Source organism: Coregonus lavaretus (assembly GCF_964263955.1).
Source record: "Coregonus lavaretus genome assembly, chromosome: 30".
Classification (NCBI taxonomy): Eukaryota; Metazoa; Chordata; class Actinopteri; order Salmoniformes; family Salmonidae; genus Coregonus; species Coregonus lavaretus.
The window spans coordinates 8,393,106-8,420,871 of NC_140017.1; the positions used below are offsets into that span (position 1 = coordinate 8,393,106).

The 27,766-nt window shown below is 42.9% G+C and overlaps 1 pseudogene across 1 annotated transcript; it reads right to left on the reverse strand.

Annotated features, from left to right (window-relative positions):
- Positions 1–5,446: 5,446 nt before the first annotated feature.
- LOC311105736 (amino acid transporter heavy chain SLC3A2-like) lies at positions 5,447–26,908 on the reverse strand (annotated as a pseudogene). The gene is made up of 8 exons: positions 26,564–26,908; positions 7,734–7,912; positions 6,833–6,936; positions 6,656–6,731; positions 6,497–6,539; positions 6,244–6,338; positions 6,071–6,139; positions 5,447–5,848 (listed from the first exon to the last, which is right to left on the reverse strand). The product of its transcript is annotated as an amino acid transporter heavy chain SLC3A2-like (transcript).
- Positions 26,909–27,766: the final 858 nt, after the last annotated feature.

A 27,766-nucleotide genomic window follows, 5' to 3' on the forward strand; every position in this document is an offset into this window, starting at 1 on the left:
AAAACTTTTGATGTGGAGCATTTTCCTCATGTCAGCCATATTCTCTTATCAAACATGTAAGCAGGGCATGCATTAAAGAAATGCTAAGGCCTCAACCCCTTTCCCCCGATCTGTCCATCCCGTCCCTCTATCATTCCCCCATGCTCCCTGGCACCATGACAGGATGCCTAGGAGTGTTTACAAGTCTACTGCCCATAAAGCAAAACACAGTGGCATCTTTTAAATAAACACCACCCAGACAAAGCCATAGAGAGGGCATGGGCCATGGAGAGAATAGACACGCAGAACCAGGGAGACCAGCATAAATATACCAACTACCACACCAATGTCATAACTCTTACGTTATTTACATAGCCCCATATTGATATAGATGGTTGCAGACAGTTGGGGCTATACGTTGATTCATTGCTGAACCTCTGTGTCTGTTGGAGTACTGGGTCTTTAATGTACTGTAGTTTATGACTTAGCTGAGGATAATGGTAGAGGTAGAGTATGTTAAACCTATGCCTGTTGCACCAGGGTCATTGGGTTTACTCTCGGAGATGAACATGTTTGAAGAACATACACTATTGATTGGTATCTATTGATGTCTTCGGTTATTACTGTTAGGCTTCATTGGTTGAAGAACAAACAGGTTAGGTAAGTGGTCCGATGGCTGAGTATTGCCAGAGACCAAAGCAGAAATAGAAACAGAAACGTGAAAATATACTATTGGATTTTTGTTTTAAATATTACTGACATTAAATATCTCTCTGAAATGATTTAACAAGAGGCCTGGCATGGGACATCAGCGCTGTTGGTAACAAAGTAAACACCAAAGGACTTTGTGTGCATCTCAGGTTTGGCCGCACAGAGATGGTGTCCCTGGCCGGGAGTTAGCCTGGGAAAAACGAAACTCCAGAAGAATGCTGCTGTTTCTTTGAAGTCTGCTCAGTGCTCTGCTCTGCTCACTCACATATGGTGACATCTCACCTGTGATCTGTTCTAGTATATTAAGACTGGTGTGTTATGGCCTTCGTCAGAGATTAGAGTAGAAGCTAGTCGAGGTTCGCAGTAGCAATAAATACAGCAGGTCTGAGACATCTGGTGATACGTGCACTCTCTCATGCATGCATGCAAGCCCACACAAGCACATACACAGGCATGCACACCCGTGAGCACACACACACACAGACAGATGTTGGTGAGCCATCCAGCCATTAACCACAACAGGACCGTGCATTCTAATGGTATGATGCAGACACACCTGCATAGCTAGACGTCTCGAGCTCCTATCTGGCCAAGGAGAGAACATTGGACTTGTATTGTTCATAAAGGCCACAGGACATCAGTCCTTAATAGTCGATATTGAGGTTAGCAATTGAAGCTAGACAGGAATGTTAGAAAGGATGTGGGAATGTCACTCAAAATAAACCCAGAGTGGTTTATGCCCTCATACATACCTGACTGACTGGAGCTGCTTTGACCACAATACTGAAAGTCCTCTAAAGAAGAGCTGTGATTGGATTTACATATTGTTTCACTGACATCAACCCAGGTCCCTTTACGTGGGTGATGTCCCTCTGTGAAATCGTTCAGTAAGGTTTGATGAATTGACTTTCACGTGGTTTCAGCACAACTCTCAAACTCATTAACGTTTTGTCCCAATACATCTTTGTTTGCCACACTACCTGACCGTTCAGTAAATCTCAGTTGAGTTTGATGAATAATCTAACAAGTCGCTCTAAAAGGTATCCCCATTCATCATAAAGTCATGAACATCCAGCCAATTGCTTTGTTTTGGCTCAGGCATAATCAGTGGCTGTGGCTGTTTTCTGGGCCCTGTGTTTGTTCCATCTGGGTCAGGGTAGAGTTTAAGATAGATTCCCCTGTCTGGTGAACATTGTTTCCCTGCCTCGGCTGACTCAGAATCAAAACAGGCCCTCAGTCAAGATGGATGATGTGGCACATGATGAAACTGACTTGTATGAAAGGTTGACCACCAACTATCACAGACAGACAGACGGTCAGACAGACAGATCATGAGGAATGGCCATTACTATGAACTCATTATGAGCTCAACATCCTTTATGGAGATGAATGGAAATCGGTGTGTTTTACTGTTTATCGTCAGTGGTCTGGATTGACTTTACCTCTCTGTGATTTCCATTTATGAATTGAAATGAAAACAGTAAATCAGCTAGTCTGGATCTGGTTCCATGCGTGACAAGCAGTCTTTGGTAACAATTAACTGGAAGTGGGCTCTTGTGAAGTGTTATATTACCAGATAAACATATTAGGTAACACTTTATTTGGATAGTCTGTAGAACATCTACAGACTATCTACTAACCCTAACATTAACCCTTACCCTAACATTAACCCCTTACCCTTATTCTAAACCTAACCCTAACCTTAGCAAGCAGTTGCTTATCAACAGATAGTTTGTTGATAGTATGACCATCTACATATAAAGTGTGACCACATTCATAAAATATGAATATCGATTTAGTGAAAGTTTATGAAACTGTATAATAAAGCAATAAAGGCACAATGTACTTTGATGTGTTCCCATTGGCTCTTCTGTAATCGAAAGCAGATCGTTATTGGGGACACAGAGATAAATCTTATACTGTAGATACTCAAAGTTTCCAGCATTATGGAATCTTCCAATGACAGACTTCCAGTTGGGAAAATGTAAAGCTACAAGGGACTGTGTGCTTTTTATTCAGTCTGTCTGGGAACTGCAGTTGGACTTGTATGGACATTAAAATATTTTTGTTCAAAGACTTCCAAAAAGAAATGTGATCAAAATGAAGTAAATGTTATTAATGGTCTTTCCCATTTCTGTGGTGAAATCTACTCTGTTATTGAGGCCATCTGGTTGCTAAATTTGTTATTAGGTAGATAAGAATCAGGTTTAGGCTATAAGTAATGGCAATATTAAATACTTTTCCTGATTGAATCAGTTTGTGTGTGCATGTCTTGTTGCGTGCATGCCAGTCTCTGTGTTTGTGTTTGTGCATAAGAAAGACATGGGGTCAAATGTGCTCTCTTGCCAAGCCCAAAGAGAAGTAACTTCATGTAATTTAGAAATTACCCCACCAGGCGTAAACATCCAGGCTTCACAACAGGCAGTGCAGCACAGAGGGTCAACCAGTTTATTTAACACCTGGTTGTTGTACAAGTCTATACATTAGTTCCTTGCATGTACCAGCGGGTGACACAAAGGAACACTGAGTAAGTGCCCTCTTGGTTGGGGAAGACCCCTGCTTCTGACGTGTGACGGAACGCATATTGTGTTCCTCCATACAATACTGGTATGATTCAGTCAGGCCAGCCTTACTTGATCATGTCTAATTCAATAGCAAAACATAATGCAATTTTAAAATACAAATGTAGTTATTCCAAAAAGCAGAAAGTACAGTGTAATCAAAGTAACATGCCCTGGGTATAACAATCACCTCATCTGGGAGTGCAGTTTGTTATGGATGACGATGCACAGTATGACGACAGTCCAATTGGATTCCATATCACATGCTCGCCTGATTTGAAACAAGAGAGAGAGAGAGAGAGAGCATGCCATGATGTAAAACAGATCCTTCCTGAGAAATTGAGGTCACAACCGGTGCGTTTACACAGACAGTCGCATTCTGATATTCTTTTGACCAATCACATAAGAGCTTTTCACATTAGATCTTTTTCAGAGCTGATCTGATTGGTCAAAAGACCAAATAGTGAAAAGAAAGACCAGAATTGGGCTGCCTGTCTAAACACAGCCAGAATGACCCCTTGGGTTCATAGGTTGAGGTAGGTATGTGATGTGTAAGAACTGTAGGGAAATGCCAGACACATTGGCTGGGTTTACACAATTCTGATTATTTTTTCCACAAATTGGTTTTTTGACAAATTAAAGTGAGCTATTTTGCCAATAATTGGGCAAAAGATCAGAATTGGGCAGCCTGTGTACACTGAATGTACCAAACATTAAGAACACCTTCCTAATATTGAGTAGTTCATCCCCCTGTGGGTGTATGAGAAGTGGGCGTACTGGTTTTGGGATTCTACTATGTCTGTAGACCTGGCTGGCGATTGGCAAATATTATTGGAAGCCTTGAATATTACTGAGGAATTAAAGGAGTGAGAATTAACAAATTGAGAAGAAAAAAAAAAGAAAAAAAAAAAGCTAATTGAGGAGTAAAGGTCAGAGATGAGTGCCAGCAGTTTGGGTTAAAAGGTAGGAATGGGGAGAGAAGCAAAGATAAGTTGTTCAGAACAGTTGGGTTTACCATGGTTTTTGATCATGCGACTATAAGGCTGCATTTCCACAGACATCCTAATGCTGATCTTCTTCCACTAATTCGTCTTTTGACCAATCAGATCAGCTCTTTTGCCAATAATTACACTGTAAACGCAGCCTAAAGGCTGTTTCTTCAAAGCACTCCAACCAGGTTCAACTAATTAATGATTGGCAGGGGGTTTAGACAGTAATATTAAATTAATGGGTTTGGCTTGTTTGATGATCATAAATATACCATGAAAAACAAAAACACAAAGTTGAAATACTTGGGCAGTGCCCTGACCCTCTGTGGCTGGTCAACTCACACCAAACACAGAAAAAGACATCAATCACTCGATCAGTTTAACCCTTCTGTACCGGCTTTTGGGAAACCCTGCCCTAGACGGGAATAGGCAATCAGCATACATTCGCCTGGCCCAGACATGTTGAAAGTGTCACCGTGAAAACTCACTCCTCTGGCTGCTGATGCTGTTTGGGTTTGTTTGGGCTAGAATGATTTATGTCTAGCTTTTTCTCCACCTAAGAGTTGGAAGGGATGAGTAGTGCAAAAAGTGGATGAACCAGAAACATGTGGGACCTTCCCACCACTCATTGTGGTTCAGTCAGTGAATTACTGTGTTTCACCACATTATCCAGCTACATACCTCAGGATATGTCATACAATGTTTGTTTCTCAACTAAAACATGTTGAAATCAACTGTTGAATCAAGTATTTGTTTCTCATTATAAAACAGTACAATGCCTGTGTTTATACACAGGCAGCCAAATTCTGATCTTTTTTTCACTAATTGGTCTTTTCAGATCAGCTCTGAAAAAGATCTGATGTGATTGGTGGAAAAAAGATTAGAATTGGGCTGCCTGTGTAAACGCAGCCATAGCCTATACATTCCCTGCCATGTGTTTGCATTGTATTCCAAATATTTGGCACCCTCTGAAGTTAACAATTTATTCAGAACAAATGATACTATACAATGTATTATTTTAAGACCTTTCAATAACATTTTGATGCAGCCTTTTAAAAAACAAATTTATTGACTCCGCCCTGGCACACATTTCCATTTGTACACAACATAATCGATGGCTAAATAGTTCCCATTTCTGCCTAGTTATCCTCCCCTGCATCCAGTCCTAGCCTCTCTCACTCTGTCCAATGCCCCAGACCATAGGCCCTAGGAGGAGTAGCTGCCAGACTCAAACAGTTTGATGACTATGGCCTCCTCTGGCTGGAGCCTCAGTGTTTCCAGGGAGGTGGCGCCCAGGTGGTCCATCCCTGTGCTGGTCACAAACACCCCAGCAGTGGGAAGGCTGGGAGCCCAGGCTGGGTCCAGGGCTTGGGCCTCGGGCCCCAGGTTGAGCAGCACCAGGAAGTGGACACAGCCCCAGGAGAGCAGGAACGCTAGCACAAGGGCCGACGGGGGGGCCAAGGTGGAGTTGGAGGAGTAGTGGGGGAGGGAGGTGGTGTTGAAGGGGAGGAAGGTGTTGCTCCCATAAAGGAGAGATTCTTCTCTGAGGCGAGAGCGACTGAGGGAGCTGACCAGAGCCAAGGCAGAGCATTTGAGCATCCTCTGTTCCTGAAAAAAAGGAGGAACAGAGGAGATGTCAAATGGAGAAACACATCAAAATAGGCCTGTCATTCTGAGAGACTTTCTGTGGTATAAACATACACCACTTGCCAAAGTGCCTAGAACCACTGAGCTCAGATGTGGTAATACTGTAGGTATGTGAAGACCAACAAACTTCACATTATTTTACAGACTAAAATAGCCCGTTTTGGAGCGGTTTGGACTACTCACCCCAACAGAGTCGTTCAGTCCATTGGTCTTGTCTGCCTCACATTCCCAGCTCATATCTGCAGACACATTCTTCACCACAAAGAAAATGACTAAATGTTGTTCCACTGTACTAAAGCATGACCACATCGGATGCAGTTAGTCTGTATTGCATCCCTAGGACTCAGGTCTCTTACCGGTGAATGGGCTATTTCTTCTCCGTACTTGACAACAGCTGATCCAGGTAGTGTCATCAGAACCAGGAGTATTCTGTGCAACTTCAACCAATTTGCTATAAAACATGAACTACATATTCCTCAATCCTAACAGATTCCTCAAATATACCAGCCAATATTAGTGACTAAAACAAAGATATCCTTTGATGAACACAGGTATAACAGTATGTGAGTTGTGTATATTTTGTTCTGTATGTTAGGAGTGCCACAGCACCTGTGCTGAACTCCTTGACCAGAACTCTCCACTCAGTCAGAGTCTAAAACAAACAGACGACATTAATAGACAACATAACATTCTGTGCTTATATGAACTTTAGTTAGTCTGGCTTTGATTAGTTGGCAACCAATTTTGAGCATTGTTCAACAGTCTGACCTTTTCTGAATATGCAGCGTCTGTCACAGATCCCAAATCCTGCCACACCCTGTTCCAACCAAAATCGGAGTGCATACTGGAGAAACATAACAATTTTTAAAACTCGTACAGTCTACGTAACAATTGAAACCAAGATCTAGCCATTCTACTCATGGTGTCATGCAAGACCTATCCTACCTGTATTGAGCCAGAGAGGTCAGAGGGCACAGCAGAGTCGTTGCCTACTGAGTCTTGGGGTCCGAACAGGTCCAGCTTACAGAAGTAAAACACTACTTTGATGCCTAAAGGAGGGAGACCATGTGAATAGTGGATCAGAACATTCAATAAGTTAAGTGCATCTTTCAAGAGCTCTGGAAATGTCCTTGTGAGGATAAAGGCTAGCTGGCCTCGGTTTAGGTCTGGCATTAGTGTCACGAGAATTTTGACGTCAACTACTTCTTAAATCTTTGAATAATTCCCAAAAGGTTGTAAATCTCTTAGTTTGAATAAATTAAACAAAGACCCAATTCTGCAATGGTCAGCATGTTTATTCATGAGAGCGCTCTGCAACAAAATGGTCGTACAATCTTTTTATACACACACGTCAGAGGAAAAACCCCACCCCGCTGTAGGCGGGCTGTATTTTTCCACTGTACACATCTTGTAAGTTCACACCTGGGTCTAGCGCATGTGATTTTCCTCTGCTCTCATGACCATCAGGTCACACACACACATACACACACACACACACGTTCTTATCATAGTCTACTCTTTGCTCGGGCAGGCTGCATTCTTCAGTTATCGCGTCCTCACAATATCCTGAAAGCCTTTTCACTCCCCTTTCCCTGTGTGTTTTGGGAACCAGTCTCCTGTTATTTGGTTTCCATCGTTTTGCACTTCTGCTTGCCTAATTACAAGACACAAATACTCTGTTGCTGTGATATAAACACATTTGATTAACTCTCTAAGCTCTAGTCTACTAATTAGTCATACATTATTAGTTTAACTGAGGGTGTGACATTTTAGTCATATCTTACTCACACATTTCTTTATCAATTAGTCAACTTGTCGTAAGGGCAATGATGTTTTGGGTACATACTTGCTTTGTGGCGCTCCATGAGCAGTTGTTGGATCTGAGGCACTGTACCCACTCGCTCATCGATCTCTGATGTCCGGCAGGGACACGTCCCGGTGAAACAGCCCCTCCAGAATCAGAGCCCCCACACCCAGGGACTTCAGGTAGGGTAGCCGCTCACACACACACACACACACACACCACTGAACAACCAGAAGAATACCACAAAATAACTCAGAAACTAGCTTTACAAACAGAGATTCCCCACACACACCAAAATGGTGTAATATCAATTACTTGACTGAAGTCCACTAAACAGAGAAAGATACTGTTAGGTTGAGATAATTGTATGCAACACATGACTGAGGCCGTGTGAGTGGTTTAAACATACAGGAAACAGGAGAATGAATGAAATAAGGGAAGAAAATGTGAAAGTGCACAGTATGTTTATATTTGACTCCAAGACCAGTGGGCCACAATAGTGGTCTACAGCTGACAGACATACCGGTATTGAATACTGTTTCAAATAGGGATTGTGTTCTCGCTGTCGTTAGAAAAACACAGCAGAGGAGATCCTACTTTCCTTACATGTTTGAACTGTACAGTTTGAAAATGTCAAAACTATTTGGAGCTTTGACAGTGGTTGAAAGGAAGGACTTTGGATATGATGGTTAGAAAAGTAGAGCAAGGAAGACCCGTTTTATTAATATTATTCTGTTTGCAACGTTACTCTATAAAATTTGAGTGAATTCACATCCTGAGACTGTCTTGTGTAGGCTATTCGGCCTTAAACCAGCATTTTCTATGGATTAGGCCTATGGTCATTTGTGGTGAATAAGTAATTAGTGGGAGGAGTTATTAATCCAACACTGGGAAAGTGGCGTCAATAATTCCAGACTTCCGTATACTGTCCCATACCACAAGATTCCCTAAAAACATGACACTTCGATACAGCTACGACCGGAAGTTACTTTTTCGTAGCAGGTTAGGAGAATTTACACAGCAGCAGAGCCGTGGGATGTAGGGGTGATGAGGGAGCTGCAGCACCCCCTGAAAAATCGGAACTATAAAAAATATTAATAAAAAACATTTTTTTTTTTTACAAAAGTAGTGCACTGGGCCTTTACAAGTCCAATATAACCGGCTGTAGCGCAGGCAAACAAGTCCAGCACCCCCACCCCCAAACTACTTCCCGTGGCTATGTGCAGCAGGTTGGGAGAATTAATGTCCAAGGTTACGAGAATAACATTAGGAAAAGGGTTTAGCAAAAATGCCCTCCTAACCTGCTACGAAAAGTCTCTTCCAGTTATACGGTATCTTTTTAGGGAGTTCCCCATCCCAAAGAGTTTGTACAGTGGCTTGCGAAAGTATTCACCCCTCTTGGCATTTTTCTTATTTTGTTGCCTTACAACCTGGAATTAAAATAGATTTTTGGGGGGTTTGTATCATTTGATTTACACAGCATGCCTACCACTTTGAAGATGCGATATATTTTTTATTGTGAAACAAACCCTCTTAAATAAGCATGAACTAAGAACAGATATAGCCCCTGGTTCACACCAGACTTGACTGCCCTTGACCAGCACAAAAACATCCTGTGGTGTACTGCATTAGCATCGAACAGCCCCCGAGATATGCAACTTTTCAGGGAAGTCAGGAACCAATATACACAATCAGTTAGGAAAGCAAAGGCTAGCTTTTTCAAACAGAAATTTGCATCCTGTAGCACTAACTCCAAAAAGTTTTGGGACACTATTGTCCATGGAGAATAAGAGCACCTCCTCCCAGCTACCCACTGCACTGAGGCTAGGAAACACTGTCACCACCGATAATCGAGAATTTCAATAAGCATTTTGCTATGGCTGGCCATGCTTTCCACCTGGCTACCCCTACCCCGGCCACCAGCTCTGCACCCTCCACTGCAACTTGCCCATGCCGCCCCCGCTTCTCCTTCACCCAAATTCAGATAGCTGATGTCCTGAAAGAGCTGCAAAATCTGGACCCCTACAAATCAGCTGGGCTAGACAATCTGGACCCTTTCTTTCTAAAATTAGCCGCCGAAATGGTCGCAACCCCTATTACTAGCCTGTTCAACCTCTCTTTCGTAACGTCTGAGATCCCCAGAGATTGGAAAGCTGCCACGGTCATCCCCCTCTTCAAAGGGGGTGACACTCTAGATCCAAACTGTTACAGACCTATATCCATCCTACCCTGCCTTTCGAAAGTATTTGAAGGCCAAGTTAAACAGATCACCGACCACTTCGAATCCCACCGTACCTTCTCCGCTATACAATCTGGTTTCCGAGCTGGTCATGGGTGCACCTCAGCCACGCTCAAGGTCCTAAACAATATAATAACCGCGATTGATAAAAGACAGTACTGTGCAGCCGTCTTCATCGACCTGGCCAAGGCTTTTGACTGTCAATCACCACATTCTTATTGGCAGACTAAATAGCCTTGGTTTCTCAACTGACTGCCTCGCCTGGTTCACCAACTACTTTTCAGATAGAGTTCAATGTGTCAAATCGGAGGGCCTGTTGTCTGGACAGCCTCTATGGGGGTGCCACAGGGTTCAATTCTCGGGCCGACTCTATTCTCTGTGTATATCAATGATGTCGCTCTTGCTAATGGTGAGTCTCAGATCCACCTCTACGCAGACGACACCATTTTGTATACATCTGGCCCTTCATAGGACACTGTTAACAAACCTCCAAACGAGCTACAATGCCATACAACACTCCTTCTGTGGCCTCCAACTGCTCTTAAACGCTAGTAAAACTAAATGCATGCGCTTCAATCGAACGCTGCTTGCACCCGCCCGCCCGACTAGAATCACTACTCTCGGCGGGTCTGACTTAGAATATGTGGACAACTACAAATACCTAGGTGTCTGGTTAGACCGTAAACTCTCCTTCCAGACTCACATTAAGCATCTCCAATCCAAAGTTAAATCTAGAATTGTCTTCCTATTTCGCAACAAAGCCTCCTTCACTCATGCTGCTAAACATGCCCTCGTAAAACTGACTATCCTACCGATCCTTGACTTCGGCGATGTCATTTACAAAATAGCTTCCAACACTACTCAGCAAATTGGATGTAGTCTATTACAGTGCCATCCGTTTTGTCACCAAAGCCCCATATACTACCCATCATTGTGACCTGTACGCTCTCGTTTGCTGGCCCTCACTACATATTCGTCGCCAAACCCACTGGCTCCAGTTAATCTATAAATCACTTCTAGGCAAATCCCCACCTTATCTTAGCCCATTGGTCACCATAGCAAACACCCACCCGTAGTATGTGCTCCAGCAGGTATATCTCACTGGTCATCCCCAAAGCAAACACCTCCTTTGGCCGCCATTCCTTCCAGTTACTCTGCTGCAAATGACTGGAACGAACTACAAAAATCTCTGAAGCTGGAGACACTTATCTCCCTCATTAACTTTAAGCATCAGTTGTCAGAGCAGCTTACCGATCACTGTACCTGTACACAGCCCATCTGTAATTAGCCCACCAAACTACCTCATCCCCATATTGGTATTTATTTTGCTCATTTGCACCCCAGTATCTCTATTTGCACATCATCTTCTGCACATCCATCACTCCAGTGTTAATAGTAAATTGTAATTATTTTGCACTATGGCCTATTTATTGCCTTACCTCTATAACATTTACATTACATTTTAGTCATTTAGCAGACATGCTCATGTAAGTCGTTCTGGATCAGAGTGACTTACATGAGCATAACTTACTACATTTGCACACACTGTATATAGATTTTCTATTGTGTTATTGACTGTACGTTTTTGTTTATTCCACATGTAACTGTGTTGTTGTTTTTAAATCGCACTGCTTTGCTTTATCTTGGACAGGTCGCAGTTGTAAATGAGAACTTGTTCCCAACTGGCTTACCTGATTAAATAAAGGTGGAAAAAAAATGTGAACAAAAAGAAACTAAATAAGACAAAAAAACTGAACTTGAGCGTGCATAACTATTCACCCCCCCCCCCCCCCCCAAAGTCAATACTATGTAGAGCCAACTTTTGCAGCAATTAAAGCTGCAAGTCTCTTGGGGTATGTCTCTATAAGCTTGGCACATCTAAGCACTGGGATCTTTGTCCATTCTTCAAGGCAAAACTGCTCCAGCTCCATCAAGTTGGATAGGTTCCACTGGTTTACAGCAATCTTTAAGTCATACCACAGATTCTCAATTGGATTGAGGTCTGGGCTTTGAATAGGCCATTCATTCCCAGACATTTAAATGATTCCCCTTAAACCACTTGAGTATTTTTTTTTATTATTTAATTATTATTTATTTCTTTAATCTTATTATTATTTTTTTTTGTGGGAATGGATCAGCTTAATATTGCAGATAGATTGTATCTTCAATCAATGTAATTGTCTGCATCACTTCCAATCCCCCATGTTTTTTTTATTTTTTATATATATACTCCCCTTTATTACTTTTCAACCCCACCATCCTTTCCCTACTTGGAGTAAATTAGTGAACAACAATGCCCAGGCCTCTACTTCCGGTCTATACTTACTATCTACACCTTATGGGCAGAGTTAATTTTACAATAATTTTATATATATATATATATATATATATATATATACACACACACATTTTTTGCTCCTGAACTTCTTCTACTCTCAACCTCTCCGATCATTTTCATGGTGTCCATCCGGTTTGCTTCTATATGCCATATCTTTCTAACTGTGCTCCTTCCGAAAAGCTCCCAACATACAACCTATATACTTATTATGGACACAGTATGCTTACATTATTAGCCATCTTTGTTATTATTTGTTGTTATTTGTCATTAGTCCCATCCTTCAACTCTATTCAATACCTCCCATCTATCTCTTAACACCATCCATATAGGATTTCTATTTGCCATATACAGTGGGGAAAAAAGTATTTAGTCAGCCACCAATTGTGCAAGTTCTCCCACTTAAAAAGATGAGAGGCCTGTAATTTTCATCATAGGTACACGTCAACTATGACAGACAAATTGAGATTTTTTTTTCCAGAAAATCACATTGTAGGATTTTTTATGAATTTATTTGCAAATTATGGTGGAAAATAAGTATTTGGTCACCTACAAACAAGCAAGATGTCTGGCTCTCACAGACCTGTAACTTCTTCTTTAAGAGGCTCCTCTGTCCTCCACTCGTTACCTGTATTAATGGCACCTGTTTGAACTTGTTATCAGTATAAAAAGACACCTGTCCACAACCTCAAACAGTCACACTCCAAACTCCACTATGGCCAAGACCAAAGAGCTGTCAAACGACACCAGAAACAAAATTGTAGACCTGCACCAGGCTGGGAAGACTGAATCTGCAATAGGTAAGCAGCTTGGTTTGAAGAAATCAACTGTGGGAGCAATTATTAGGAAATGATAATCTCCCTCGATCTGGGGCTCCACGCAAGATCTCACCCCGTGGGGTCAAAATGATCACAAGAACGGTGAGCAAAAATCCCAGAACCACACGGGGGGACCTAGTGAATGACCTGCAGAGAGCTGGGACCAAAGTAACAAAGCCTACCATCAGTAACACACTACGCCGCCAGGGACTCAAATCCTGCAGTGCCAGACGTGTCCCCCTGCTTAAGCCAGTACATGTCCAGGCCCGTCTGAAGTTTGCTAGAGTGCATTTGGATGATCCAGAAGAGGATTGGGAGAATGTCATATGGTCAGATGAACCAAAATATAACTTTTTGGTAAAAACTCAACTCGTCGTGTTTGGAGGACAAAGAATGCTGAGTTGCATCCAAAGAACACCATACCTACTGTGAAGCATGGGGGTGGAAACATCATGCTTTGGGGCTGTTTTTCTGCAAAGGGACCAGGACGACTGATCCGTGTAAAGGAAAGAATGAATGGGGCCATGTATCGTGAGATTTTGAGTGAAAACCTCCTTCCATCAGCAAGGGCATTGAAGATGAAACGTGGCTGGGTCTTTCAGCATGACAATGATCCCAAACACACCGCCCGGGCAACGAAGGAGTGGCTTCGTAAGAAGCATTTCAAGGTCCTGGAGTGGCCTAGCCAGTCTCCAGATCTCAACCCCATAGAAAATCTTTGGAGGGAGATGAAAGTCCGTGTTGCCCAGCGACAGCCCCAAAACATCACTGCTCTAGAGGAGATCTGCATGGAGGAATGGCCCAAAATACCAGCAACAGTGTGTGAAAACCTTGTGAAGACTTACAGAAAACGTTTGACCTGTGTCATTGCCAACAAAGGGTATATAACAAAGTATTGAGAAACTTTTGTTATTGACCAAATACTTATTTTCCACCATAATTTGCAAATAAATTCATAAAAGTGTTGGTGCTAAACGGTGTGTTATTGTTATTGGATGCTAGCTTGCTAGTTAGCTATGGTGTCATAGTTGGCTAGCTGAATAAAGTGGGTTGAGTCTATTCCTTTAAACATTGAACCGCTGTGGTTCACAACAATTCTGATTTCTAAAGGCGGAAGTTGGGAGAGTTTTTGTTCGGGTGGTTCAGTGAAACAATTTTAGTTTCTGAGGTAGACGTTTTTGGTGAGGGAGGCCCTGCTCTCTCCGCTCCCAGATGCTTAGCTCATTTCATTCCGATCTCCTCTGCATTTTTGTAGCCATTTGCTACAGCCTGTCAACTATGCCTCTGCCTATCCCTGTTCTCTCCTCTCTGCACAGGCTACACAAACGCACCACACCGCGTGGCTGCTGCCTCTCTAACCTGGTGGTCCCTGCACGCACCACCCACGTGGAGTTCCAGGTCGCAGGCAGCCTCTGGAACTGCCGTTCTGCTGCCAACAAAGCTGACTTCATCCCAGCCTATGCCAACCTCCAGTCCCTCGACTTCCTGGCGCTGACGGAAACATGGATCACCACTGAAAACACTGCTACTCCTACTGCTCTCTCCTCGTCTGACCATGTGTTCTCGCATACCCCGAGAGCATCTGGTCAGAGGGGTGGTGGTACAGGAATCCTCATCTCTCCCAAGTGGACATTCTCAATTTTTCCCCTAACCCATCTGTCTATCTCCTCATTTGAATTCCATGCTGTCACAGTCACTAGCCCATTTAAGCTTAATATCCTTGTCATCTATCGCCCTCCAGGTTCCCTTGGAGAGTTCATCAATGAGCTTGACGCCTTGATAAGTTCCTTCCCTGAGGATGGCTCACCCCTCACAGTTTTGGGGGATTTCAACCTCCCTATGTCCACATTTGACTCATTTCTCTCTGCCTCCTTCTTTCCACTCCTCTCCTCTTTTGACCTCACCCTCTCACCGTCCCCCCCTACTCACAAGGCAGGCAATACGCTTGACCTCATCTTCACTAGATGCTGCTCCTCTACTAATCTCACTGCAACTCCCCTCCATGTCTCCGACCACTACTTTGTTTCCTTTTCTCTCTCGCTCTCCTCCCACACTATTCACTCTGCCCCTACACAGATGGTAATGCGCCGCCGCAACCTTCGCTCTCTCTCTCCCACTACTCTCTCCTCTTCCATCCTATCATCTCTTCCATCTGCTCAATCCTTCTCCCTCCAATCTCCTGATTCTGCCTCCTCAACCCTCCTCTCCTCCCTTTCTGCATCCTTTGACTCTCTGTGTCCCCTATCCTCCCGGCCGGCTCGGTCCTCCCCTCCAGCTCCGTGGCTTGATGACTCATTGCGAGCTCACAGAACAGAGCTCCGGGCAGCCCCCCCCCCCCCCCCCTCCTCTCTCTCTGTGGATGACTTCGTCAACCACTTTGAAAAGAAGGTTGACGACATCCGATCCTCGTTTGTTAAGTCTAATGACACTGCTGGTCCTGCTCACACTGCCCTACCCTATGCTTTGACTTCTTTCTCCCCTCTCTCTCCAGATAAAATCCTGTGACTTGTGACTGCAGGCCGCCCAACAACCTGCCCGCTTGACCCCATCCCCTCCTCCCTTCTCCAGACCATCTCCGGTGACCTTCTCCCCTACCTCACCTCGCTGATCAACTCATCCTTGACCGCTGGCCATGTCCCTTCCGTCTTCAAGAGAGCGAGAGTTGCTCCCCTTCTCAAAAAACCAACACTCGACCCCACTGATGTCAACAACTACAGACCAGTATCCCTTCTTTCTTTTCTTTCCAAAACTATTGAGCGTGCCGTCTTTAGCCAACTCTCTTGCTATCTCTCTCAGAATGACCTTCTTGATCCAAACCAATCAGGTTTCAGGACTGGTCATTCAACTGAGACTGCTCTTCTCTGTGTCACGGAGACTCTCCGCACTGCTAAAGCTAACTCTCTCTCCTCTGCTCTTGTCCTTCTAGACCTGTCTGCTGCCTTTGATACTGTGAACCATCAGATCCTCCTCTCCACCCTCTCCGAGCTGGGCATCTCCGGCGCGGCTCACTCCTGGATTGCGTCCTACCTGACCGGTCGCTCCTACCAAGTGGCGTGGCGAGAAGCTGTCTCCGCACCACGTGCTCTCACCACTGGTGTCCCCCAGGGCTCAGTTCTAGGCCCTCTCCTTTTCTCCCTATACACCAAGTCACTTGGCTCTGTCATATCCTCACATGGCCTTTCCTATCATTGCTACGCTGACGATACACAACTAATCTTCTCCTTTCCCCCTTCTGATAACCAGGTGGCGAATCGTATCTCTGCATGTCTGGCAGACATATCAGTATGGATGACGGATCACCACCTCAAGCTGAACCCTGGCAAGACGGAGCTGCTCTTCCTCCCGGGGAATGACTGCCCGTTCCATGATCTCGCCATCACGGTTGACAACTCCGCTGTGTCCTCCTCCCAGAGTGCGAAGAGCCTAGGCGTGACCCTGGACAACACCCTGTCGTTCTCCGCCAACATCAAGGCGGTGACCCGCTCCTGCAGGTTCATGCTCTACAACATTCGGAGAGTACGACCCTGCCTTACACAGGAAGCGGCACAGGTCCTAATCCAGGCACTTGTCATCTCCCGTCTGGACTACTGCAACTCGCTGTTGGCTGGCCTCCCTGCCTGTGCCATTAAACCCCTACAACTCATCCAGAATGCCGCAGCCCGTCTGGTGTTCAACCTTCCCAAGTTCTCTCACGTCACCCCCCTCCTCCGCACACTCCACTGGCTTCCAGTTGAAGCTCGCATCCGCTACAAGACCATGGTGCTTGCCTATGGAGCAGTGAGGGGAACGGCACCTCTGTACCTTCAGGCTCTGATCAGTCCCTACACCCAAACGAGGGCATTGCGTTCATCCACCTCTGGCCTGCTGGCTCCCCTTCCTCTGCGGAAGCATAGCTCCCGCTCAGCCCAGTCAAAACTGTTCGCTGCTCTGGCACCCCAATGGTGGAACAAGCTCCCTCACGACGCCAGGACAGCGGAGTCACTCACCACCTTCCGGAGACATTTGAAACCCCACCTCTTTAAGGAATACCTGGGATAGGATAAAGTGTTCCTTCTAACCCCCCCCCCCCCCAAATTGTAAAGTGGTTATCCCACTGGCTATAGGGTGAACGCACCAATTTGTGAGTCGCTCTGGCTAAGAGCGTCTGCTAAATGACGTTAATGTGCCCTTGAGCAAGGCACTTAACCCTAATTGCTCCTGTAAGTCGCTCTGGATAAGAGCGTCTGCTAAATGACTAAAATGTAAATGTAAATGTAAATAAAAAATCCTACAATGTGATTTTCTGGATTTTGTTTTCTCATTTTGTCTGTCATAGTTGACGTGTACCTATGATGAAAATTACAGGCATCTCTCATCTTTTTAAGTGGGAGAACTTGCACAATTAGTGGCTGACTAAATACTTTTTTCCCCCACTGTATATTTCAACCGTACTGTGATGTTTCACAAAAATTCTGAACCTCTATTCTCATTGCTTCTACAGATTGTGAATTAAAAATAAACATTTTTGCTAAAAGTATTATTATATTATTGATTGATTGACTATGACTTTTCAGATCACCCAGTAATGCTATCTGCAAGGTTAGTTCCAGGTAAATATTGCAATCCTTTAGCCATTCCTGGACCTGTGTCCAAAAACAAGCTACAAATGGACAGAACCAAAACAAATGATCTAATGATTCTGTCTCTTCACAGCAAAACCGGCAGAGCTGGGAAGATTGTATCCCCCATATAAATAACATTCTATTGGTAGCAAGAATTTTATATAATAATTTAAATTGAAAGATTCTAACTTTTGAATCCGGTGTCGTTTTGCGTGTCAGTTCATAAACACTGTGCCATGGGATCGGTACGTCAAAGATCTCTTCCCAACTATTTTGCAATCTATATGGGACGGCTGTCAATCCTTTGGTCCTTAAGTGAAACTGATATACTTTTTTATTTATCACAGTTTTCCTTAACCAATTATGTTCTTTAATGCAAGGCCGACAGTCAAGTTCCTTACTTTCTCCCCCTTCCACTTTCCTCTTCCACTTTTGCGGTAAGGCTGCAATTATTTGGTTGTAATTTTGGGTAGAGCAGACATTTCCATATGTTTTTGTTAGCTGCACCAGTCCTACCGATGATATCATTTACGAAGATTATACCTTTTTTAAACATTCTGTCAAAAAATAAAGGTTTTTTGTCAATTAGTATTTTTGAATTTAACCACAATATTTGTTGCATTATTTGTTCTGTCGTTTCTGGAGGATTAAATTGAAATTGCAACCAACTTTCTATGGCTTGTTTTAGAAATAGTGACATTTGGGAGATGATTTTCTTTTCAAATAACTGAAAGTGAGAGGTTGTAATCTGAATAAAGGGAAAAAGGCCTTTCTTGAACATTGGGTGAGACAATCTTACTAATTTGCTTGAGAACCAGTTCGGATTTAAGTATAACTTTTGTATGACTGAAGCTTTTAGTGATAGGTCTAATGCTTTAATATTTAATAATTTCTGTCCTCCGAATTCATATTCATTATATAAATATGCTCTTTTAATTTTGTCTGGCTTGCCGTTCCAAATAAAATTGAATATTTTTTTCTCATATAATTTAAAAAACTGTTCGCTAGGCGTAGGCAAGACCATAAGCAAATAGGTAAACTGGGATAATACTAAAGAGTTAATCAGGGTGATTTTTCCACAAATTGACAGGTATTTTCCTTTCCATGGTAGTAAGATCTTATCTATTTTTGCTAACTTTCTATTAAAATTTATTGAAGTGAGATCATTTATTTCCTTTGGGATATGTATTCCGAGTATATCCACATCACCATCAGACCATTTTATTGGTAAACTACATGGTAATGTAAAAATTGTATTTTTTAGTGATCCAATACGTAATATAGTACATTTGTCATAATTTGGTTGTAATCCAGAGGTTAGAAAATGTATCTAGATCCTCTATGAGGCTGTGGAGGGATTCTAGTTGTGGATTTAAAAGAAAACATGAATCATCAGCGTACAATGACACCTTTGTTTTTAAGCCCTGTATTTCTAATCCTCTGATATTATTATTGGATCTGATTTTAATAGCTAACATCTCGATGGCCACAATAAATAGATATGCCGATAGTGGACATCCTTGTTTCACTCCTCTTGACAGTTTAAAACTTTCTGAGAAATAGCCATTATTTACTATTTTACACCTAGGGTTACTATACATGATTTTGACCCATTTTATAAGAGATTCTCCAAAATTGAAATGCTCCAGGCATTTATATATAAACCCCAGTTGAACTTTATCAAATGCCTTTTCGAAGTCTGCTATGAATAGCAGGCCTTGTTTCCCATATTTTCCATAGTGTTCTATTGTTTCCAATACTTGCCTTATATTATCTCCAATGTATCTTCCATGTAAAAAACATGTCTGATTAGAATGAATAATATCCGACAATACCTTTTTAATTCTATGCGCTATACATTTTGCTAGGATTTTTGCATCACAACACTGAAGTGTAAGGGGCCTCCAATTTTGTAAATGGACTGGATCTTTATATTTTCCACTTGTATCCTGTTTCAGTAATAATGAGATCAGACCTTCTTCTTGAGTGTCAGATAATCTACCATTTACATAGGTTAAAACATGCTAATAACGGTCCGCTTAGTATATCAAAAAAGGTTTGGTATACCTCGACTGGTATGCCATCCAACCCTGGAGTTTTCCCGGACTTAAAGTCTTTAATTGCATCCAGAAGTTCCTCCTCTGTAATTTCACCTTCACATGAGTCTTTCTGTGTGGCTGTTAATTTGACATTATCAATAGAAAAAAATCTCTACAATTAGCTTCAGTTAGAGGAGATGGAGGCGACTGAAAAGAAAACATATGCTTAAAGGACTTTGTTTCTTCCTTCAAAATATCATTTGGTGAATTATGGGTGACTCCGTCAATTGTAACCAGTTTCATTAAGTTCTTTTTGGTAGCATTCCTATGTTGAAGATTAAAAAAGAATTTTGTGCATTTTTCCCCATATTCCATCCAGTTTGCTTTATTTTTATAATACATTACACTTGATCTTTCTTGAATAAGTTTCTCCATTTCTTTTTGTTTTTCCTCTAATTTATTCTGAGCCTCTATGTTACAGTTTTTATTGCCATCTATCTGTTCTGTTAGATTTTCTATTTCCTTTCTTAGTATAAACTCTTTTGACCTAAATTGCTTTTGTTTTCGAGATGAGTACTGAATTGCATGGCCTCTAAAGGCACATTTAAAGGTGTCCCATACAATAAGGGGATTCGCTGTACCTATGTTATGTTGGAAAAAGTCAGTTATAAATTCCTTTGTTCTAATTATGAATAAATTATCATCCAATAGGCTTTGATTAAATTTCCAATATCCTCGCCCACGTGGAAATTCAGTAAGAGTAATGTATATGCCTATTATATGATGGTCCGACCGCATTCTGTCCCCTATCAACACTTTTTTTTACTTTTGGTGCCAACGAGAATGAGATAAGAAAGAAGTCAAGACGACTAGCTTGATTCAGTCTCCGCCATGTATATCTCACTAGATCAGTATATTTAAGCCTCCATATATCTACTAGTTCTAATGTATCCATGACATTCACAATTTCCTTAAGAGCATGTGGGTGATTGTTTGTGGTGTGATTTCCTTTACGGTCCATTGAGCTATTTAAAACAGTATTATAATCCCCCACCATAATAATATTGTCTTGAGTTGCTTGCAGGCTTGATAATTTATTATATATATTGTCAAAGAATTGTGGATCATCATTATTTGGTCCGTAAAGGTTAATGTAAGGTTAATGTGGTCCTCTGTAGCTCAGCTGGTAGAGCACGGCGCTTGTAACGCCAAGGTAGTGGGTTCGATCCCCGGGACCACCCATACACAAAAATGTATGCGCGCATGACTGTAAGTCGCTTTGGATAAAAGCGTCTGCTAAATGGCATATTATTATTATATTATATTTAAAATAATCCATCTACCTTGCGTATCTATTTGGACAATTTGCACATTCGGATCGAAATTACTATTAATTAATATCATCACCCCTTTTTAATTTCTTTGCCCATGGGAGAAGTATATTTCCCCCCCCCCCCCCCATTCTTTTTTCCACGTTACTTCATCTCGAATTGTTGAATGAGTTTCCTGTATACAATAGATATTATATTCCTTCTCTTTGAGCCATGTAAATATTGTTCTTCTTTTGTTATTAACAGCTAAGCCATTACAATTATAACTGGCTATACTTATTTCACCATACACCATAATGAGATACAAGTTTCAAACCACTTGAGTGTTGCTTTAGCAGTATGCTTAGGGTCATTGTCCTGTTGGAAGGTGAACCTCTGTCCCAGTCTCAAATCTCTGGAAGACTGAAACAGGTTTCCCCTCAAGAATTTCCCTGTATTTAGTGCCATCCACCATTCCTTCAATTCGGACCAGTTTCCCAGACCCTACTGATGAAAAACATCTCCACAGCATGATGTTGCCACCACCATGCTTCACTGTGGGCATGGTGTTCTCGGGGTGATGAGAGGTGTTTGGTATGCGCCAGACATTGAGTTTTCCTTGATGGCCAAAAAGCTCAATTTAAGTCTCATCTGACCAGAGTACCTTCTTCCATATGTTTGGGGAGTCTCCCACATGCCTTTTGGCGAACACCAAACGTGTTTGCTTATTTTTGTCTTCAAGCAACAGCTTTTTTTCTGGCCACTCTTCCATAAAGCCCAGCTCTGTGGCGTGTACGGCTTAAAGTAGTCCTATGGAAAGAAACTCCAATCTTGCAGCTCCTTCAGGGTTATCTTTGGTCTCTTTGTTGCCTCTGATTAATGCCCTCCTTGCCTGGTCTGTGAGTTTTGGTGGGCAGCCCTCTCTTGGCAGGTTTGTTGTGGTGCCATATTCTTTCAATTTTTTAATAAATGGATTTAAAATGGTGCTCCGTGGGATGTTCAAAGTTAGTGATATTTTTTTATAACCCAACCCCGATCTGTACTCCACAACTTTGTCCCTGACCTGTTTGGAGAGCTCATTGGTCTTCATGGTGCCGTTTGCTTGGTGGTGTCCTTTGCGTTTGCTTGGTGGTGTCCCAGACCTTAGGCAAATACATTTAAACTCAGTTTTTCACAATTCCTGACATTTAATCCTAGTAAACATTCCCTGTCTTAGGTCAGTTAGGATCACCACATTATTTTAAGAATGTGAAATGTCAGAATAATAGTAGAGAGAATTATTTATTTAAGCTTTTATTTCTTTAATCACATTCCCAGTGGGTCAGAAGTTTACATACTAATTGAGTGTATTTGGTAGCATTGCCTTTAAATTGTTTAACTTGGGTCAAACGTGTCGGGTAGCCTTCCACAAGCTTCCCACAATACGTTGGGTGAATTTTGGCCCATTCCTCCTGACAGAGCTGGTGTAACTGAGTCAGGTTTGTAGGCCTCCTTGCACGCACACACTTTTTCAGTTCTGTCCACACATTTTCTATGGGATTGAGGTCAGGGCTTTGTGATGGCCACTGCAATACCTTTACTTTGTTTTCCTTAAGCCATTTTGCCACAACTTTGGAAGAATGCTTGGGGTCATTGTCCATTTGGAAGACCCATTTGCGACCAAGCTTTAACTTCCTGACTGATGTCTTGAGATGTTGCTTCAATATATCCACATAATTTCCCTTCCTAATGATGCCATCTATTTTGTGAAGTGCACCAGTCCCTCCTGCAGCAAAGCACCCCCACAACATGATGCTGCCACCCAGTGCTTCACGGTTGGGATGGTGTTCTTCGGCTTGCAAGCGTTCCCCTTTTTCCTCCAAACATAACAATGGTCATTATGGCCAAACAGTTCTATTTTTGTTTCATCAGACCAGAGGACATTTCTCCAAAAAGTACGATCTTTGTCCCCATGTGCAGTTAACAAACCGTAGTCTGGCTTTTTTTAATGGTGGTTTTGGAGCAGTGGTTTCTTCCTTGCTGAGCGGCCTTTCAGGTTATGTCGATATAGGACTCGTTTTACTGTGGATATAGATACTTTTGTACCGGTTTCCTCCAGCATCTTTACAAGGTCCTTTGCTGTTGTTCTGGAATTGATTTGCACTTTTCGCACCAAAGTACGTTCATCTCTAGGAGACAGAAGTCATCTCCTTCCTGAGCGGTATGACTGCTGCGTGGTCCCATGGTGTTTATACTTGCGTACTATTGTTTGTACAGATGAACGTGGTACCTTCAGGCGTTTGGAAATTGCTCCCAAGGATGAACCAGACTTGTGGAGATCTACAAAAGAAAATTCTGAGGTCTTGGCTGATTTATTTTGATTTTCCCATGATGTCAAGCAAAGAGGCACTGAGTTTGAAGGTAGGCCTTGAAATACATCCACAGGTACACCTCCAATTGACTCAAATGATGTCAATTAGCCTATCAGAAGCTTCTAAAGCCACAACATCATTTTCTGGAATTTTCCAATCTGTTTAAAGGTACAGTCAACTTAGTGTATGTAAACTTCTGACCCACTGGAATTGTGATACAGTTAACTAGAAGTGAAATAATCTTTCTAAACAATTGTTTGAAAAATTACTTGTGTCATGCACAAAGTAGATGTCCTAACCAACTTGCCAAAACTATAGTTTGTTAACAAGAAATTAGTGGAGTGGTTGAAAAACAAGTTTTAATGACTCCAACCTAAGTGTATGTAAACTTCCGACTTCAACTGTACACTGCGATCATGTGACAGATCATGTGACACTTAAATAAAGTCCACCTGTGTGCAATCTAACTAATTATGTGATTTCTGAAGGTAATTGGTTGCACCATATCTTATTTAGGGGCTTCATTGCAAAGGGGGTGAATACATATGCATGCACCACTTTTCCGTAATTTTTTTTTTTGAAAAAAAAAATTTCATTTCACTTCAACAATTTGGACTATTCTGTGTATGTCCATTTCATGAAATCCAAATAAAAATCAATTTAAATTACAGGTTGTGATGCAACAAAATAGGAAAAACGCCAAGGGGGATGAATGCTTTTGTAAGGCACTGTAATTATTTGTAGGCCAATTCACTTTGCCCATAGGCTATTGTTATTGACTGGACTTCAAGAGTAGGCCTATATCACTAAATCCACGAAAACAAGTTAATTTAAAATATAGTATCTAAAGTGCATTCAGAAAGTATTCAGACCACTTGACTTTTTCCACATTGTTACGTTACAGCCTTATTAAAAAAATGAATTAAAGTAGTTTTTTTCCCCTCAATCCACACACACACACACAATACCACATAAGTACAAAGCAAGAAAAGGTTTTAAAAAACCTGAAATAACACATAAGTATTCAGAAACCTTTACTCAGTACTTTGAAGCACCTTTGGCACTGATTACAGCCTCGATTCTTCTTGGGTATGACATTACAAGTTTGGCACACCTGTATTTGGAGAGTTTCTCCATTCTTCTCTGCAGATCCTCTCATGCTCTGTCAGGTTAGATGGGGAGCGGCGCTGCACAGCTATTTTCAGGTCTCTCCAGAGATGTTCTAATCGGGTTCAAGTCCGAGCTCTGACTGGGCCACTCAAGGAAATTGAGACTTGTCCCGTAGCCACTCCTGTGTGGTCTTGGCTGTGTGCTTAGGGTTGTTGTCCTGTTGTAAGGTGAACCTTCGCCCCAGTCTGAGGTCCTAAGCGCTCTGGAGCAGGTTTTCATCAAGGATCTCTGTACTTTGCGCCGCTCATCTTTCCCTCGATCCTGACTAGTCTCCCAGTCCCTGCCACTGAAAAACATCCCCACAGCATGATGCTGCCACCACCATGCTTCACCGTAGGGATGGTGCCAGGTTTCCTCCAGACGTGACGCTTGGCATTCAGGCCAAAGAGTTAAATCTTAGTTTCCTCAGACCAGAGAATCTTGTTTCTCATGGTCTGCGAGTCCTTTAGGTGCCTTTTAGCAAACTCCAAGTGGGCTGTAATGTACCTTTTACTGAGGAGTTGCTTCCGTCTGGCCATTCTAACATAAAGGCCTGAATGCTGGTGTGCAATAGAGATGGTTGTCCTTCTGGAAGTTTCTCCCATCTCCACAGAGGAACTCTGTCAGAGTGACCATCGGGTTCTTGGTCCAATCTCTGACCAAGGCCCTTCTCCCCCGATTGCTCAGTTTGGCCGGGCGGCCAGCTCCAGGAAGAGTCTTGGTGGTTCCAAACTTCTTCCATTTAAGAATGATGGAGGCCACTGTGTTCTTGGGGACCTTCAATGCTGCAGACATTTTTTGGTATCCTCCCCCAGATCAGATCTTCCACTGCTCCAGAGTCCAATGGTGGCAAGCTTTACACCACTCCAGCTGACGCTTGGTATTACGCATGGTGATCTTAGGCTTGTGTGCGGCTGCTCGGCCATGGAAATCCATTTCATGGAGCTTCCGACGAGCAGTTATTGTGCTGAAGTTGCTTGCAGAGGCATTTTGGAACTCGTGGTGAGTGTTGCAACCGAGGACAACGCTGCAACTCCCCAACGGGCTCGGGAGGCAAAGGTCGAGTTATGCGTCCTCTGAAACATGACCTGTCAAACTGTGTTTCTTAACACTCGCCTGCTTAACCCGGAAGCCAACCGCACCAATGTGTCAAAGGAAACACCGTTCAACTGACGTCCGAGGTCAGCCTGCAGGCGCCCGGCCCGCCACAAGTAGTCACTAGAGCGCGATGAGCCAGGTAAAGCCCCCCCAGCCAAACTCTCCCCTAACCCATACGACGTTGGCCCAATTGTGCGCCGCCCTTTGGGACTCCCAATCACGGCCGGTTGTGATACAGCCTGGGATCGAACCCGGGTCTGTAGTGACGCCTCTAGCACTGCGATGCAGTGCCTTAGACCGCTGTGCCACTCGCGAGGCCCGGACAGAAGCTTTTTACACGCTATGTGCTTCAGCACTCGGCGGTCTCGTTCTGTGAGCTTGTGTGGTCTACCACTTCACGGCTGAGCCGTTGTTGCTCCTAGATGTTTCCACTTCACAATAACAGCACTTACAGTTGACCGAGGCAGCTCTAACAGCGCAGAAATTTGACGCACTGATTTGGTGGAAAGGTGGCATGCTATGACAAGGCCACGTTTAAGGTCACTGAGCTCTTCAGCAAGGCCATTCTACTGCCAAGGTTTGTCAATGGAGATTGCATGGCTTTCTACTCGATTTTATACACCTGTCAGCAATGGTTTGGCTGAATAGCCAAATCCACTAATTTGAAGGGGTGTCCACACACTTTTGTATATATAGTGTATATCTCAGTAAGCCTAATCATGGATTAATTTACTTCTACCCAATGCCTTTTATAAAAGGTTTAAGTTTGCTTTGTCATTTTGTGCGTTTTGTGCTTAAAGACCATAAAAATAAATGACTGAAGGCGCCACTTTCCCTGCGCATGCACACTTTACATTGTAAAGACATTAGTCTATATAGTGCAGCTACTGTGTTCTCGGGTGTTTAGGTCCACTGACCCCAATTTAATTCACCGTCGATAGCACCTGGCACCTCGTTCTGGGCGTCCATGAACAGTGAGGGCTGTAGGCGGTAGAACAGCGCCCTCTGCCACCAGAGTAACCGCGGTGCGACCGGCCGGGGATTCTCTGCATTATGATGGCGATAGAGGCGCCCAGCAAGGCTAGCCAACATAACCAGAAGACCAGCACTAGGCGGGAGCGTATTTTCCTCCCCCCCTTGGACATGGGCTGCCATTTCGGGGTCTCTGGTTGGGGGTCCGTGATCAGCAGCGGGACCGTCTCAGAGTCAGAGCAACCCAGACTGCCCGACATCCCAGGGCCTACTGCCACGCTGCCGTAGCCATGGTCACCATCCATGTTCAATGGCATTCTGAATTAGGCTACTGAAGTTTCAATGATAAAAAGGTTGACACGATTTTTTGAAAACTTAGATAAGTTCCATAATCGAATATTATTTACATAAAACGAAACTATCAATGAATAGTTGATAGGCCTACAACTCATTACACTTTCAAACGTTTAATGACTTCAATGGAGGTGTTATCCACGTGCGCCATCTACAAATGTTTATTTATGGGGGGGGGGGGGGGGGGGGCTACACACTTATTTAAATTTTTGTAAATACATTTGATAAAATATTGCGTTAATTTTACTTAACAGCCCCCGTGAAGCTGCAACGCACACCCAGGGAACTCGCCTACCGGACAGGTGAAGACTTAACATTAGGATACCGTCAGGATGGAGGACTGGAATGCCCTGATGGTGACCAGTCGGCGCCTGAGTGGCCCTCTTGCCTGTCAAAGTGCTAAATTCCTACCATTTGTTTTAAATCGTCCAATTAGCCCATTTACCTTGTCTGTTAATTTGAATTATACCTCCATCCTTTAACCCACGTTCCATTTAACCAATATTGATCAGATGAAACAAATAAAGAGTTAGGCTACTGTCAATATTAATTTCTGGAAAAAGCAATATTCTGACCACCTGACACATACAAACAAAATGCAAGTTCCCTATATCAGTGACAGAATTTTGTTTTTTAGGCTTACCTTTTGAATTTTGAAGATTAATAAATTAAAAAAGATGAATAACCTACCCTTCCTTGCCTCTCTCACATTTGTCACACCCACACAAGCATGTGCAAACAATTTACTAAATGTCATGTTGTTCTCAAGGCATAAAATGCTGAATTGTGTTAGGAATTTCAATCGATCA